This window comes from Trichosurus vulpecula, chromosome 4 (assembly GCF_011100635.1).
Source record: "Trichosurus vulpecula isolate mTriVul1 chromosome 4, mTriVul1.pri, whole genome shotgun sequence".
NCBI lineage: Eukaryota > Metazoa > Chordata > Mammalia > Diprotodontia > Phalangeridae > Trichosurus > Trichosurus vulpecula.
The window spans coordinates 325,102,103-325,119,551 of NC_050576.1; positions in this window are offsets into that span (position 1 = coordinate 325,102,103).

The following is a 17,449-nucleotide window of genomic DNA, read 5'->3' on the forward strand; positions in this document are numbered from 1 at the left end:
CTCTTCTGTCCCACTTCAGCTACATAGAAAGATGGTTATATTCTTGATCTTGTCACCACACACAAATATACCAATTCCATTTTCAAGAATTCTAAAATTCCTTTATCTGACCATAATCTATTGGATTTTTACCTCTCCCTCTACTTTCCCTTTCTAAACCCTGCTTTTCGTGCACCTCAAAATTTTCAATCCCTTAACCCTTCAGTTCTCTCTCAGGCCTTTGCCCCTGAACTGTGTTATACAATCTCAACTGGGCCCTCATTACTTTTACACAATTCTACTATACAACCCTTATCAACTCACTATCCCACTCTACATAGTAGTTCTTCCAAACCTTCTCATCCACCCTCAAATCTCCAATGGCTCCCCCTTCCCTAATTTTTTTGGATGAGAAACTTGACTCATATTTTACAGAAAAAATTTTTGTCATTCACCATGAGCTTCCTCTTCTTCCCTCTTCATCATCTCCTGTCCTTCAGGTGCTATCACTATCTCCTCCTTTAACTGTCTCACATGAAGTCTTTACTTCTTTCTAAGACTAACCCTTCTACCTATAAAAAGCAATTCTGTTTCTTCACATCTCCTCCAACAGATTGCCCCTTTATAGATCCCTACTCTAGCACCTATTTTCAATCTCTCCCAGTCTACTAGCTCCTTCCCTATTGCCTATAAACATGTCCATATCTTCCCCCTCCTCAAAAATGTGAGATTGGTAACTGCATAGCCCTGTCTCACTTAAATTTAATTCACTTGCTAGTCAGGACATCACATCCCTTATGTCACTGGTCCTCTTCAAGAATGGAGGACAAACAACAATCTGCAAGTAGCAGTAGCTGCTTCACTGGGGACTCAACTGACCAGTTCCATTTGGGCAATATGCTCTTTCGTTCCTTCCTCTGTCCCTCCCTTCTTCCCTTTCTCCCCAGGGAGAATAATCCACTTACATACAGATGCTTGGCCCAAAGGAATATAAATTTCTTGAAATAGTGCTTTGGAAAACCAGGCTTTGATTAAGCCCATTGGGATTCAAATGGAGCTACTTGATTATGTCTTAAACACAAATTACTGGTTCTCATTGATTGACCAATAATGGGCCCCAACTCAAGCCTCAGTTGGTCATTGTTTGGGTTTTTTTTTGGGGGGGGGGGTTGTTTTTGTTTTTGTTTTGGCTCAGAATGGGTGTAAATAGCAATTGTTTCTGTTCTGGCCAGAGACCCCTGAGGATCTTCCCCTCCCAGATTGATTTTTTTTGAGTAGGTAAAAGAGGTCATTTTTTTGGCCTAATTTCTTACCTAGCCTTAATTGCTGAATGACTGTTGTCTCAGACAAACCAAGACCTGGGAAATATATATATATTTATATATATATATATATATATATATATATATATAAGGCTGGTGACTTTGCACAACCCTGCCTCACTTAAATCTAATTCACTTGCAAGTCAGGACAACACCTTCCTAATGCCATTGTTCCTTTTTCAAGAAGGAAGAACAAACAACAAACATGTCCATATCTTCCCCATCCTCAAAAAAACTCTCACTTGATCCTTCTGTTCCCACTCACTGTTGTCCTATAACTCTTTTGCCCTTTGTAGCTGAACCCCTTAAATTACAATAGGTGCCTTCATTTTCTCTCTTCTTACTCTCCTCTCATAACCCTTACAATCTGGCTTCTGACTTTATCATTCCACCAAAACTATTCTCTCCAAAGACCATCTCAAGTGATCTCTGGATTGCTATATCCATTGGCTTTTGCTCAATCCCCATTTTCCTCAACCTCTCTGCAGCCTTTGACCTTGCTGCTTGGCACCCTCTTTTCCTTGTTATTATCTTCTATCTAGGTTTTCGGGATACCACTCACTACTGATTCTCTTCCTACCTATCAGACCACTCTTCCTCAGTCTTCTTTTTTGTATCCTCATCTAGATCATTCCCTCTAACTGTAAGTGCTCCACACGATTCTGTCCCTGTGCCCTCTTCTCTTCTCCCTCTATATTTCTTCACTTGATTATGTCATCAGCTCTCACTCATTTAATTACTTTCATTATGTTGATGACTATTAAATTTACCTATCCTGCCCTGTCTTCTCTATTGATCTCCAGTCTCACATTTCCAACTATTTTCCAGACATCTTTAACTGGATGTCCAGTAGACATTGTAAACTCAGAATGTTCAAAATGATACGCATTATCTTTCCTCTCAAGTTCTTCTTTACAATTTCCTTATTATTGTTGAGGGCACCACCATTTTCCCAGTCCCTCAGGCTGACAACTTAGGTATCATCTTTGATTGCTCACTATCTCTAACTTCACCCCTCCCTCACGATATCCAATCTGTTACCAAGGCCTATTGAATTCACCTTCGTAGCATCTCTCCAAGGAGTACATATGCTGTTCTGGCTGCTGATACTGTCAACACACTGTTTTAAGTCCACATTCCCTCCCACTTGTAGTCTTGCAATAGCCTGCAGGTGGATCTGCTTACCTCAAGTCTCTCCTAAAGCAACGCTATTCAACAAACTCCAGTGGTTCCATATCATTTCCAGGATCAAATACAAAGTGCTATTCAGCATTTAAAGACTTTCATAAGTGAGCTCCCTCTTTCCCCTGCAGTCTTCTTATACCTTCACTCTCTATCACATACTCTCGATCCAGTAGCACTGGTCCTTGCTGTTCAGTACACAAAGCTCTCCATGTCTCAGTTGTAGACATTTCTCTGACTGTCTGGAAGCCTGCAATACTCCGCTTCATTTCTATCTACTACTGCCTTCCCTGACTTCATTTAAATTCCAGCTTAAATCCTGTCTTCAAGAGAAAGCTTTTCCCAACCCCTCCTACTTCTGGTGCTTTTCATATTTTGATTAGTTCCTATTTACCCTGTGTTATGTTCGTCCTTCTTTCTATGAGAGGACCGCTACATGAGGGAAATGATGACATGACTTGCAGTTGACTTTGATTTGAGTGAGGGAGGGCTGTGCAAGGTCACCAGCCTTACTTTCTCCTCCAGAGCCATCTGGGTCCAGTGGCCTGATATTGACCAGGACAACTGGAGATGGCCCAGGATGCATTGTGAGACCCTGGCCCTTTCAGGCTAAGGTCTTTTCATGTTCTCACTTTGAGTGAGGTAACCCCTTTTAGTGAATGGGCCTCTTTAAAAAGTTAGTCAAGGGATGGCTAATCATTTTTTTTTTAGTTTTACCCTGTGTATAGCTTGTCTGTACGTATTTGTTTGTTGTCTTACTCATTAGATTGTGAGTTCCTTGAGGGAAATGTTTGTCTTTTACCTTTTTTTGTATACATGGTGTTCAGCACAGTGCCTGGAACACATAGTATGTATTTACTATATGTTTATTCACTAACTGATTGGTTTGGCAGCCTTAGTTTGATCATGTCTCCAAAGTCAACAATAAACATAATTTCTTGGGATACTTAGTCATCTGGTCATATAGTGCACATGAGAATTTTTTTCACATGTCACCATGAAAATAATTTTATGGCTCAATATCCACTTCAGAGGATGAAGTAGTTGTGAAATTCTACAAAGGACATGGTAAGTCACTTGTGATAAGTCACAAAGGACTTGTGAGAGCAATACGAAATTGACACAGGATAAGGTTGTAAAAATACTTTGGAAAACAATTTAGATTTCAAAGCAAAAGCTAAGGCTTGTACATAATTCAGAAGCCTCACAGCTGTGTGTCATAAATATTATCTTCTAGAATAGTATCAGAAGACAAAGTCAACAGAGACCTCAAACATTCACAAAAAGGGGTTTACCCATTGTTCTACAAGCCTTTTTTTTCTTCTGACATTGTTAGGACAGCAGCAGAATATCGAGGCTGTCCTAGAGTCATCCCTTGTCCTTATCATACAACCAACCTATTGTAATTTTTTTTTACCTTACACCTCCTTTTTACCTTACACTTACCTTTTTACCTTTACACCTCCCTGATGACATGATCTTCATCTGTTTTGCAGACTTTATTAAGAGCACCAAACACTATCGCAACAAATAAAACTAACTATATTGTAATAATCAAACCAATGACTTGTCACAGCAAATGTCAAGATCACCAACAATCTAGAAGGGGAAAATCAAAAGATACAGTATGCACTTATATCAACTACCAACTAACCTATTCAAACAGCCCATTGAAACCAATACCATATTTTGATAAAGACAAACACATTGACCCAACTATTGAATTTCCTATAAATTTTTAATAATGGAAGGTAATTGACACAGTAAAGAGATTGAAAAAAATAAGCCAGAAACTACCTCAGCTAACATGTGCTGGTCCAGGGGTGGGTACCCTGTGGCTCTGAGGCCACATGTGGCCTTCTAGGTCAGGTGTGGATCCTTTGACTGAATCCAAACTTCACAGAACAAATCCCCTTAATAAAATGGATTTGTTGGTTAAATTTGGACTCAGTCAAAAGGCCATACCCAAGGACTTAGAAGGCCATGTGAGACCTCCAGGCCATAGAGTCCCTACCCCTGTCATCTCTCTGCCAAACAAAGAGACATAGCAGCCAGGGATATCAATGTTTAACATACAAGTTCATCTTAAAAAGGAGATAGTGGAGGACGATGGTCAATATTACTTAATAAAATAACAAACAAGAGAGGGGAAAATGAATCTACAGAAAGTCGAACAACATTAAGAGAGATCATCCCAAGAAAATTTAAAGATGAAATTGAATGGAAGGCAAGAAACAGTTTTTTAAAAATGGAACAGATCTGGCAGCATTTCTTTAGCAAACTATTTCGACAATGGGACCTCCATCATTATACTCTACCATATCTGTACCAGATAAGCTATATGAGGAAGAAGAAATGGCATTAAAGATGTAATAGGAAGAACAACTAGAGCAAACTTGATATAATACTAAGAAATTGTACTAGAGACAATATAATTTTAAAAACATTGAGAAGCTAAATTTCAAGATGTAAAAGAAGACAAGATATCAAACGTCTGGCAAAAAAATAATAATAAACCAGAGATTGCATTATTACTTACAAAGGCAATCAAGAGGACTTCAATAATTACTGACCCGTATGTCTATCTTCTCATCTTTTAAAAATCTTAATCAGAATGATCCACGCATATATCAATGTATCTTTGATGAAAATATAAAAAGGAAAAAGCAGACTTTTACAAACAATTTTATACAATAGACAATATCTTCAGAATTGCCTGATAGGTACAAAGAATACAATATGCTACAGTGTTTATGTGTTAAATATTATGTATTTATGTTTTAAGCATTTGGCTTGTTAGAACAAAACAGAGCTTTAAAGTTTTCCTGAAGTATTTCTAAGCATATGTTTATATCGTAGAAGATTATCTGATAGATGAAAAACAAAAATAACTTTGTTCAAGATTAAAGAAGGTACAAAAAGAGATATATACTCAGCAAACATATTTGCTTCTGTCGTGGAAGATATGTAGATGAGGGTCCAAATGGAAGAGGAGTTTCCCATAGATGATTAGGTTTCTCAAAGCACCATATATTATAAGGCTTCCTTAGTTAGATCCACAGCAATTCCAAAGAAGTTGACATGACAATCCACATATAAAAAATAGATGAAAAATATCTATTTTCTATTATCACCACCAACAGCAAGAATCTATTAAGCACTTAGTACATTTTAGTCATTGTGCTAAATACTGGGGATACCCTAATAAAAGACAAAAACAAGGTCCCTGCACTCAAGCTCACACTATAATGAGAGAGACAACAATCAAACTGCCACATACATTTAAGAGATATACAGTGTAAATGTAAGGCAATCTCAGAGGGAAGGCATGAACTAAAGTAGTAATTGGGGGATAACCAGGAAAGGCCACTTCCAGCTGGTGAGATTTGAAGTGAGTCTTTGGCAGCCTATTATGGCACTGCATCTTTTAAACAGAGAAGGCAGATGGACACTGAATGGGTTCTAGAATTAAACAGAAAGAAGGAAACAAGCAGGACTAAATGTAAATAGTTGTATAATTATTTCAACAATCACAAATTGCTCCATCACACAAAAAGATATCTTTCATATTTTTCCAGGATGATATGGATCGCTATGAATTATGAAACAATAAAACCTGTGAGGAATCAAAGTTGTGGGTGTCTTAGTGGGCAATGGAGAGACATATGGGAAGCATAAATGTGCTGCATCATATTACTAAAGAAAAAATGAGATATGAGGCATAGCATAAATCATAACATGAAAGAAATTTATAGTTAGGAGTGGAGGTGGGCCAGCCATATAGCCAAAGTAATGGATAACAGATCAGACAATATGAGTGAGCACTGTATTTATATCCATGGAATTATAAAGACCTAGAGAAAGGCTTCCAGTTGCCTGGATCCTCCATAGAGGACTCATAGAATGAGGACATGAACTACCCAGGTTAAGCTGATCTGTAATCCTTGTGGCACAGTGAAAAGAGGGCTGGGTTTAGAGCTTCTCCCTTAGAGAGTATCTGGGTTTAAGTCACTGAACCCCTCTGACTTTGGAAGTCCTCCCCCCACCTCCAACAACAATTGGAAATGCTAACGGTTGAACAAATTTTGGGTATATAATACTACTGTGCTATAAGAAATAATGAGCTTGATGATCTTAGAAGAACATGGAAAGACTTACACGAAATAATGAAGAGTGAAATAAGCAGAACCAAAGGAACAGTGTATACAATATTACTTTAAGAATGATTTTGAGTAAATGAGTCATTTTGGCTATTTTAAATGCCTAAATTAACTATATAGGACATTTGAAGAGAGATGCTATCTGCGTCCAGAGAAAGAATTGAAAAATAGAAGTATGTATAGAATAATTTATATACATGTGTGTATGTATATATGTATATGTGTGTATGTATATATACCTATTTGTATCTAATGGTAGCCATCTCTGAGGCAGGGGGAAGCGAAAAGGAAGAAAAAAACAGAAAAAAAAGGAAATTTACATGATAACTTTGTTGTGTATTTAAAAGGAATAGTGAGTTGTAGATGGTGAATTTACAGTTTTGTGTGCAATTATCTTTTTAAATTATACTATGTTATGGAAATGCTTATTATATTTCATAAGTTAAAAATAATTAATCTAAAATGCTATATAGGAACTACTCACATTGATGAGATAATGTATTATTTGAAATACATCTGGAGTACTATGTTCAGCTTTGCAGACCAGTTTAAGAAGGGTATGATGAGGTAGAAAGTGTCCAGAAGAGGGCGACAAGCTTGGTGACAGGCTTTGTGTCTATTGCACATGAGAATCAGTTGAAGGGACTGGGGATACTTAGCTTGGGGAATAGAAGTCTCAGGACCAACATGATAGTTGTTTTCGAGTTTTCAAGTCCATTATCAGACGGGCTATCACTTGGGAAAAAAGATTGCACTTCTTCTATTTTACCCCAAATGGGCCAAAAGAGTGGCAATAGGTAGTTAGACAGTTACAGTGAGGCAAAATTGGTTTTGTTACCAGGAAAAAAATTCTTAAGCATTGGAGCTATCCAGAATTAGAATGAGTTTCTTCAAGAGATCATGGATTCCTCCTCATTTGGAGGCCATCAAGAAGGATCTGGATGGCCATTTGGCATTTATGGTGTGATGGGTATTCCCCTCAGGTCTACATTGAACTTAATTGCTACTGTGGTCCTTTCTAACTTGCAAATTCTGTGATTGTGTAACCATTAGGAGTTATTGACTGGGTGGATTTATGTAATGCTTCTCTTTTTTTTAACACTTTATAAAAATGGAAAATGCAAAGCAATTCCTGTGACACTGCCCCACCACCACCACCATGTACACTTTTCCAGCTTTATGTAGTTCTAATTGGTATGTTAAACATACTCTGACCTCCTGTGTATATATTTCTTGGACAATATCACAGCTGTTGTAAAGAGAAGGGATTTGCTGGATGAAATCTTCTTAGAAGGGCCTTCTAGTGACAATAGCTAGATGGTACAATGGATAGAGCACACTTTGAGTGTGGAAGACCTGAATTTGAATCCTGCTTTAGACACAAACTAGCTATGAAACAGTGAGTAAGCCACTTCAGTTCTCTGTGTCTCAGTGTCTTCATCTGAAAAACGAGGACAGTAAGAGCACCTCTCTCCCAGGGTTCTTGTGCGGATCAAGTGAATTGACATATGTAAGACACTTTGCAAACCATAAAGCAGTATTAAATACTAGCTCTAAACAAATGGCTTCTAGTTGCTATAGCAGACTGTTTCAATATTTTCTGAGATTCTAAAAATAAAGTACTTCCATCCTGCAGTATGCATATCATGGGGACTTTGTAACATACATCCCCATAGATTTTACTGGGAAGACACTTAGTAAGGAATTCATTTTCTCAGTAACAGCTGCCTTTGCTATAAAGGTGGTTCAGGGACTGTATTATCTTCTGGTAATTGCCTGCTGGCCTATCTTATAGATGCAAGACAACCCAGTATAATAAGAACTGCACAGAAAGCTTTGTCCAAACATTAACATTTTTTTTCATTTAGTCAGCTACATGTTGTAGTTTTACAGTATAGGACTTGCATCCAGGAAGATCTGAGTTGGTATGTTGCCTCAGACACTTACTAGCTATGTGACTCTGGTCAAATCACAAACCTCTCTCGGGCTCAGTTTTCTCAGCTGTAAAGTGGAAATGATAGTACTTAGCTTATAGGGTTGTTGTGAGAATCCAGTGGGATAATTGATGTAAGGCACTTTCTAAATCTTAACGCACTTTAACCTTTGGAGAGTTATACCAAATAGTTAAGAACTGAAAAACAACAAACATCAGGACATAAACTGTGGCAATCTGTTTTTTTGTTTTGCTATGAGGTCAATTAATAAGGTAAGAGCCAACTACCAGAGGTATGAGTTCTTAAGTTCTGGGAACTTTCTCAGAGACTAGGTCAGGAAGAGTAGGCCCCTACCTCTATAACAGCAGGCTCCAAGTCAGCATGAATCAGAATCTTCCCCAATTTCCCTGTCTCCATCCTGCACTCCTGTGACCAGTAACAGTGATCAAAGATTTCAAAGGACACATCCACAGAGGTAAAAATTAAGATCTTAAGTTTCCTACCCATCACTGTTATAGAGCTTTCCAGAAATGAGGAGAGCTGACCAGTACACATCAGAGAGGTGATTCTAATAAGCAGAAAGTTGAGACCGTATTTGGAGTTGCCTCCTTTTCCTCCCTACCCCTCAATTGTACTGGAAGCATACTCAGATGTCTGCAGCACTTCCAAACACTTAGTCACTCATCCCTAGCCCCCTTTGCCCTCAGTTGCTTAGAAAGAGTATTTTCCACAAAGTCACTCTTTGCAGAGTCATTTGTCACTAAATATAGGAATTAAAATGGGAAAAAGAATCTGATTAAACTTCTTTTTCATTTTAATACTAAAACAGCTACTATTTCTGCAGCACCTAATATGTGCCTGGTACCATGCTAAGTGCTGTACAAATTATCTCACTCTTTTCTATCAACAACCTTGGAAGATAGGTGCTATTATTATTCTTATTTTACAGATGAAGAAACTGAGGCAAATGAAGGTTAAGTGACTTGCCTAGAGACATACAGAAAGGGAAGTGTGAGGCCATTTGAACTCAGGTCTCTGTGACTCCAGGCCCAGCACTCAATCCATTGTACCACCTAGGTACCACTAGCAACTATTTTCTTTCAAAAGAAAATACATTGAAAACCTTGAGAAATATCATTGATATAAAAGAATAAAGTATATTAGGAATAATTTTTCTACTTTACTTCTACTCTCTACTTTATGCAGGTTTATTCCTAGTTGAAACCGAGAAATTCTTCACCAGTACAATTTCCAGGAAAGGGAGCATGCTTGTTATAGTCATACTCATCTCATCTTTAAGGTCACACATTCAAGTTTATCTTTAAGTTTAATGTTCTTGTATTTGGAAGCTTCTCATCAATAGCAGGGGGAAGTAAGGAAGTCGGAGTCTGTTATGCATCCCTCTCGTGTAAAATACAATTAGGAACAGCATGGAAAGGTACCTAACCTCCCTCCAGTGATTTCTTTCAATAGCACTACCTATCTGTTTCTTATGCTAAATTCATTGATCAAGGCTTTCTTTGATGTTCATTGTTATCATATTTTACCTGTATCAAAATGTTTTTCAGGCAAGAGGAAAACCTCACTGTGTGAATTCTCTGGGCCCTGTAGCCACTTAAAAATCACTATAAAAATACTAGAAGAAAGCTGTGAATTTTTCCCCTAGAAATCTTTAGGTTGGTTTTCAGTATATCTAAGTTTTCTAACCATGATTATAGCCCTAAGGTAAGAAGATAACTAATTTCTAGAAGCCCTTTTATAGAGTGAAAAATCCCCATATTTCCATGTTTACATTCTGTTCAAATGTTCAAATATGAATATTCTCAAAAAAAGCACTATAGAAATCCAAGATCTGTAGTAAAAGCCTTTTGATTTATTCTCCAATCTAGCAATACAAAGGATCTTGTATATATCATTGTATATGTGTTACCAATATTTTATTTGGCAAATTGTCATTTGTAAATGAGTGTTCTCTTATGGACAGCAGTCTGTTTTGTTTGCATCTTAATTTTCCATAATCCATGTGCTACTTACAGGGATGTTATGAAGTATGACTAATTAGCAATTATCAAACATTTTGAAAATACAAAATGCTTTATTAATGCTACACAATAATGTCAAGTGTATAGTACAGTGAGGTCAAACTCAAATTGAAACAGGTGCCACTAAACCGTAAATAAGTATCCCTATGGACTGTATATTAAGTAAGAGAGCCACATATTAATATAATCTATACTTTTTAGAATATTTATTTATTTTGTTCAATATTTCCCAGTTACATTTTAATCTTGTTTAGGTAACTTGCAATGCATGTCCATTTGCTTTACACCTCTCTTGTAGTGTGCTAAAGATAAAATACAAATGAAAAATTGAATTAATTAAAAATACCTTTTTGTATAGTTATTTATCTAAAGCAGGTAGATAAAGTTCATTATGAAGACTAGCACTGGTACAAGGCAGGTAAACGCCCTAGGCAAAGTCTGAAAATTTTGTCCCCTTATAACCCATTCACTATAATATATACAATATGGCTTCTCCCAAAATAAATTTGATTCAACAAGAAATATTTATAAAGCAGCACCTGTGTGTATTACAATAGAAACACCAAGGTGGTGTAGTAGATAGAGCACTAGGCTTGGAACCAGAAAGACTCATCTTCCTCTGTTTGCATCTGGTCTCGGATACTATGTGACCCTGGGCAAGTCAATTAACCCTGTTTGCCTCAGTTTCCTCATCAGCAAAACTGAGCTGGAGAAGGAAATGGCAAGCCACTCCAGTATTTTTGCTAAAAAAAAACCCAAATGGGATCACAAACAGTTGGACAGAACTGAAACGACTGAACAAAATCAATAAAAATGAGCAACACAATAAACATTAACTTGCATTGAGAGTAGAATTCAGGGTAGAACATTGAAAATATGAGCATTTATATAAAGAAATATTGGGATTTTTAAATGCCCCAACCTGTTGTTTTCTAGATAGCTACCTCTCTTGCCTAGCTCTATTCTAGGTTCTTCTGAAGATTTAAAACATTTAAAAACAAACAAATAAACAATAAATCTCATGAACTATTCAAGCTTGAACTTGGAAACCAAGTCCTAGAATGCTATACCATCTAGTTCAAGGGAAATCCATTGGGCAGGGAACACATGACATTTGGATTCAGGATGAAAATATTTTCTTCTTTCTTGGAATATTAAATTCAAAAAGCCTTTTTTAGCTTCCTTTTTTGCACAAAGCACTAAGGATTAATTTGTTCATTTCTGAATATTTACATTCCTGATAACATCAGGACATGTAGATAAAAAAAATCTATTTCCAGTCCTTTTAAAAGAAAAATGGTCCAACTTATAAATAAGTTGATTCTACAAGAGGAGTAGTAAAGTAGGACAGGGGTCATGGATTATTTAAGCTTTGAATTTCCTTAGGTTGCATAAACCACTGAGGTTCTAGACATAATAAGTGTCTGTTACATATTTGTTTATTGATTATTCAGTTATTTATGATACATAGTAAATATATTATTGAATTAAGATCAGTACAATTATTAATTTTTATAGGGGTAGTACTGTATGTTGATTTTTTCTGTTTTTTGAAAGCTGATGATACATGTGTGGCTTATATGGAACAATATACTAATCATCATGTTTTTTGAGAAACATTAAGTTAAACTATTAAGAAACTTTACTCCCTTAACCATCCAAACAAAACATTTATAGTCATTTCTTCTTATAGTAGCTAAAAACTAACAACTTTTTATAGATAAATAGCTAGATATAGATATCTATAATGTATATAAGGTTATTAGTTGATAATCTTACTTATATATGTAAAGAGTAGTCAAAGATCTGAATTTGAGGAATGCTTTTCACCAGTGAAAATCAAAAACCTACCTATAAGATCTGTTTAATTTAAAAAACATTTATTAAGCACCACTGTAAAATGCCAGTAATACTCAACGTGCACAAAGATAAAAACACAAGAAAAGAAACAGTTCCTGCTTTCAAGGAATTTAACTTTGTAGTGAATGGTGGGGCATGACATAAACACAGATAAACAGATAATAAAATACATAATATAAAAAGTTATACCAAGTAATTTCAAGAACAAAAAAAAACACATACAACCAGATGCACATGGTTAGAAGGCACAGATGGGTTAAGTTATTTGCCTATAGTAGCACAACTAATAAATTCCAAAGTGGTGGAATTTTATTCTAGGTATTCCTGACTCCGTATCTTCTATTCTCTCCACTATTGCTGTTCTATATATTCACAATTAGAAAGAAATGTGAAGTTGGGCAAAGTGTATGTGTGTATATTTATAAATATAAGTGCTTATATGCATGTATATGTACATATATATCTATCTATTCAAGACTAAAAAAATGCACCTCAAATTATAATCAGTTTATTTGTTAAAAAAGAAAAGAACTAGGAGTGTGTTCACCATGATTTTTGGTGTCTTTGTGGACAGAAATGATGGATGAATTTTAACGATAGCTGTTGGTTTTATTTAGGAGAATATCTTTTCATTAATAAAGATCTGGTGGTTTCTTTCTCTTTCAAACTAAAGATACATATAAAAAAACAGATTAGAAATATCATATTAATTGGAAACTGAAAATCACATCTAATGCTCTCCCTTGTAACAGGATCAGCAAGGAATATATAAGGTGTATTCACATGATATTTTCTTTCAAATCTAAGGTTTTTTTTTTTAATGAACCCACTTATTGAAACCTAAAGAATGTTGCTTATTGATCTCTTTCTCTTAGTCTGACCCAGATTCGCCTTCCTCATTTTGGACTTGTGATATTGTATCAGTCACGTTTTGAGTTTGACATGTTTTGAATTATGAATTTATTGGTTTTGGCAAAGTGAAGTATATTGGATATCACTGCTCCAAGTTCACATGGTAACAGAAAACAGGGCAATCCTGGGAAGATGGTAGAGTAAGAGGTATTCGTTAGGGCAGCTCTCTCCACTATCACACAAAATAATACAAGAAAGGGTCTCTAAAATCCAGAAAACTAGCAATGACAACAAGAAGAAAAATAAAAGAACCAGCTGGCAGGTAATTCTCCTTAAAAAAAAACCCTATTCTCAGCATTTCAACCCCCAGTCTACTCTGTTCTCACTCAGCTAACCCAATAATTTTTGCTCAGTTCTTCATTATTGTGAAATAATTTTGAAGGTTCTTAGAGTCGCTCCATCGTCATTTTATAGTGACTCGCAGATTTTATTCAGATACCTTCAAATTCCTTGGGGAATTTCAACTCACTTTCCTTTGTTGTGAAGTGCTTGTCCACTGAGACTTTTGTTTTGTTTTGGAGGTTTTTTTGGTCCATTTGTTTTCATCAGTCAGTTTTTGTTTATCTTTATTAATCATTCTTTTATTTTTGTATGGGGCTGAAGGTATGTTTCTTAACCACTAAGCCTTTCTGTTCTGATGGTGCAACATTTTTTTCATATCTCCCCAGCCCTTTTCTCAGACTAGGTTGGATGAATTCCATGGCTTTCAGAGAATAAGGGTGACATTACTGCAGGGAGACTGAGTAGCCACTATAATTGGGCCTATTTTTTACCTTTTCCTGTCCTATCCTCAAACTTCACTCTTTTCTTTGCTATGGACTTGCGTTAGCTCTTAGGCTGGTGCTAGGAGGGTAGTTGTGAAGGAATAGGTAAAGATTCCTCCAATATATTGCTGAAAGGACACTTTTATACTTATATTTTTCTTGAAGTTTTTGTGGCTTTTCCTACTAACTACCTGTTTCCTCCCATGTTGTATGAAATAATCCTAACTGGGACTGCATTTCTTTTTTTTTATTATTTTTTTTCAGAACTGCATTACTGATCTTTTCCTTCAGTGATTTTCTTATTTTTCACTCCCTCCAATTCTATCCCTGTGCTTAGGTGCCTGGAACACAGAAGAGGCTTAATTAATGTTTATTGGTTAACTGATTGACTGATGGCCTCACCTCATTATTCCCTCTTGAGCCAACATCTGTTGATTTCACCTTTGCCACACATTTCCAATGTACTCCTTTCTCTCTTCTGATAATACCACAACCTAGTGCTGGTCACCACCTCACACCTGAACTATTTGTAGTAGTATTTGTAGTAGTAGCTTGCTGGTGGGTTTGCTTGCCTCCAGTCTCTCCTAACTCCAGTCTATCCTTCATTCAGCCACCAAAATGATTTTCCTAAATTGTTGGTACAACCATGTCACCCCCTTACTCAGTGAATTCCAGTGGCTCCCTATCACCTCCAAGAACAAACACAGAATTCCTTACCTGCACCCAAAGTCCATACTTTTTAATGCTGTAAACACTGACCTCCTTGAAGTTCCCTGAACAAGATATCCCTTCCACTGGCTCCTGGCATTTTCTGACTGTCCAAGGATATCAACTTCTGGGGTAAGGATGCCTTATTAATGAAAAAAAAAAGAGAATACTAGGCAAATTGGAAAGTGGTCTGGTAGATATTAGAATTAGCTTAAATCTTATGCCATATTCTGTAATTATCTTTAAATAGATATATGACCTAAATATGAAAGACCCTATAACAAATTAGAATAGATACAAGTTATCTTGTATTACTGCAGAAAAGGGGAGAGCCCTTGACCAAACAAGAGATAGAGAAAACCATAAAAGATAAAAAGGACAATGTGGAGTACATCAATCAATTAATCAGAAAAAAATGGAAAAGCTTTTGAATTAATAAAGTAAAAAAGTTAAAATTGAAGGAAAATCATCAACTGTGAAAAATCTTTACAGCTAATTTCTCTGATAAAGGTAAGGAATCTAAAATATATAGGGAATTGATACTAATATGTAAGAAGGTTGAGAACATCAGGGAAAATAATGAGAAAAAATAAGAAAAGGGGAGTCATGATATTACCAGGTTTTTAATTATATATAAAATAATAATCAAAATTATTTGATTGCTTAAAATTATTGGAGAATTACAAATTTAAATTAAATTTTCATACCAGTTCACAATATGTGTATAAAAATAGTTTCAGAAACCTGAAACCAAATGTAGTCTGGCAAAAATCAGATCCAACACTAAATAAAATGCCTTTTCTCTTCTAAAACAGATACCAGAAGGAAATTATTATTGAGAAAATTACATTTTCTTTCTTATATTTACTGTACTAGATTTGGTACAGGAACAAAATTCAATGAGGGAAAGAATGAAAGAAAAAAGTTAACAGTAACCACAAGTCCAGAAACAATGAAACTGTTTAAAATACATTGGTTTGTGACTGTTCAAAATATTGACATTTAAGTTCTGTTTTGTACATTACTTACTGAATGTACATTACTTACAATTATTCAAGTGTTTTTTTTAGTTGCCAGTGACAAAGTTAGACATAATGACTTGCCAAATTTAAATAAACAGAAGCTATTTTATCTATATCTTTATAAATCAAAGTTAACAGATTTTTTTTAAAGGACATTTTTCAATTTTGTGAACTCTGTCCAGCTAGATCAGAGTTGATTGAACAGCTCTCCATTGATCACAAAGGCCAATCCTGATCTGTTTCATATGTCATTGTTCAGCCTAACACAAGAGCAGAGAAAGAAACAATAAGGAGAAGTGTTTATGAGAGTAAGATTTTTGAGGAAAGTATTTTTGTAAGGTCTTTGGGATGAAATCTTTGAGCAAGTTCATAACCATATTTTAAAAAAAAAACCTTTAAATGAGCTGTTTGGGAGGAAGTGTTCTCTTCCATACTGAATTTTTTTTTTTTTGTTTCTGCCCATAAATGTGAATGGTGCCTTAGAGGCTAGGTGATATTAGTCACAAGTACTAGAGTCTGACAGTGGCCAGAACAGATACAGATGTCCAAATCTATCATCCTCTATTTGAACAGCCTGTTTAATTCTGCATGCAGCTGTTGACTCTTTCAAATTCTTTCTCTTGTATAAAAACTATAAACACTTGGGTTTTATTAGACACCTTCCCCCTGCCCTCTAAACCTCATTTCATTTCATTTTCACAAACTCTTTCATTTTATGTACAATTTAGATCTAACAAGTCTAACATTTATCCACAATCTCTATGAGTTGAATGTCTCCAATAATATTATGTCCCAATACATCTTTTTCCCCCTCCTCTCCTTTGATTATCCAAATGACTTATAATAAAAACAGAAAGCAAACAGCATTGATCTTATTTTAAAATAAAATTCTTGGCCTAGGAGCCTTTTGCAAACAGGGTTTAGTCAATAGCTGAGAAATCAAATGGACTTTTCTATGCAGGAGAAAGAAAGGAAGATAAGAAGGGAAGGAGAGAAAATAAAGACAGTACCCAGGAGAAATATATGGTTGTCACATAAGGCTTGGGCCTGAAAAGAATTCTGTGTCTGAGTTAAAATATATTTATAATAATAGTATTGTAGAAGCAACATGTTAACAGTGGCTAGAGAGCCAGTCTTAGAATCAAGAAGACGTGGGTTCAAGTGTTGCCTCTGAAAGATACTGGTTGTGTGATTATAGGCAAATCCCTTACCCTCTCAATCAATGTACCAGGCAATTCTCTATGATTCTAAGTTTAAGAGAAGGTGTCATTTGCATTCAGAATTCCCTATTACAATAACACCATATATCTAATTTAAAAATCATAGATAGGGCTAGAAAATACCTTAAACATCATTTAGGTAAGTAAGCATGCGTTAAGCACTTACTATATGTCAGACACCATGCTAAGCTCCAACGATGCAAAACTAAGCAAAAATAAAGATGACTTTTGTCCTCAAGTAGCTTAGATTTTAATCAGGGAGGACAGTACATAAAAGGGAACTCAAGAGGAGAAAGTACCTGAGGAGTTATGGTTGCAAATCCTCAGAACCAGAAGCATAGTTG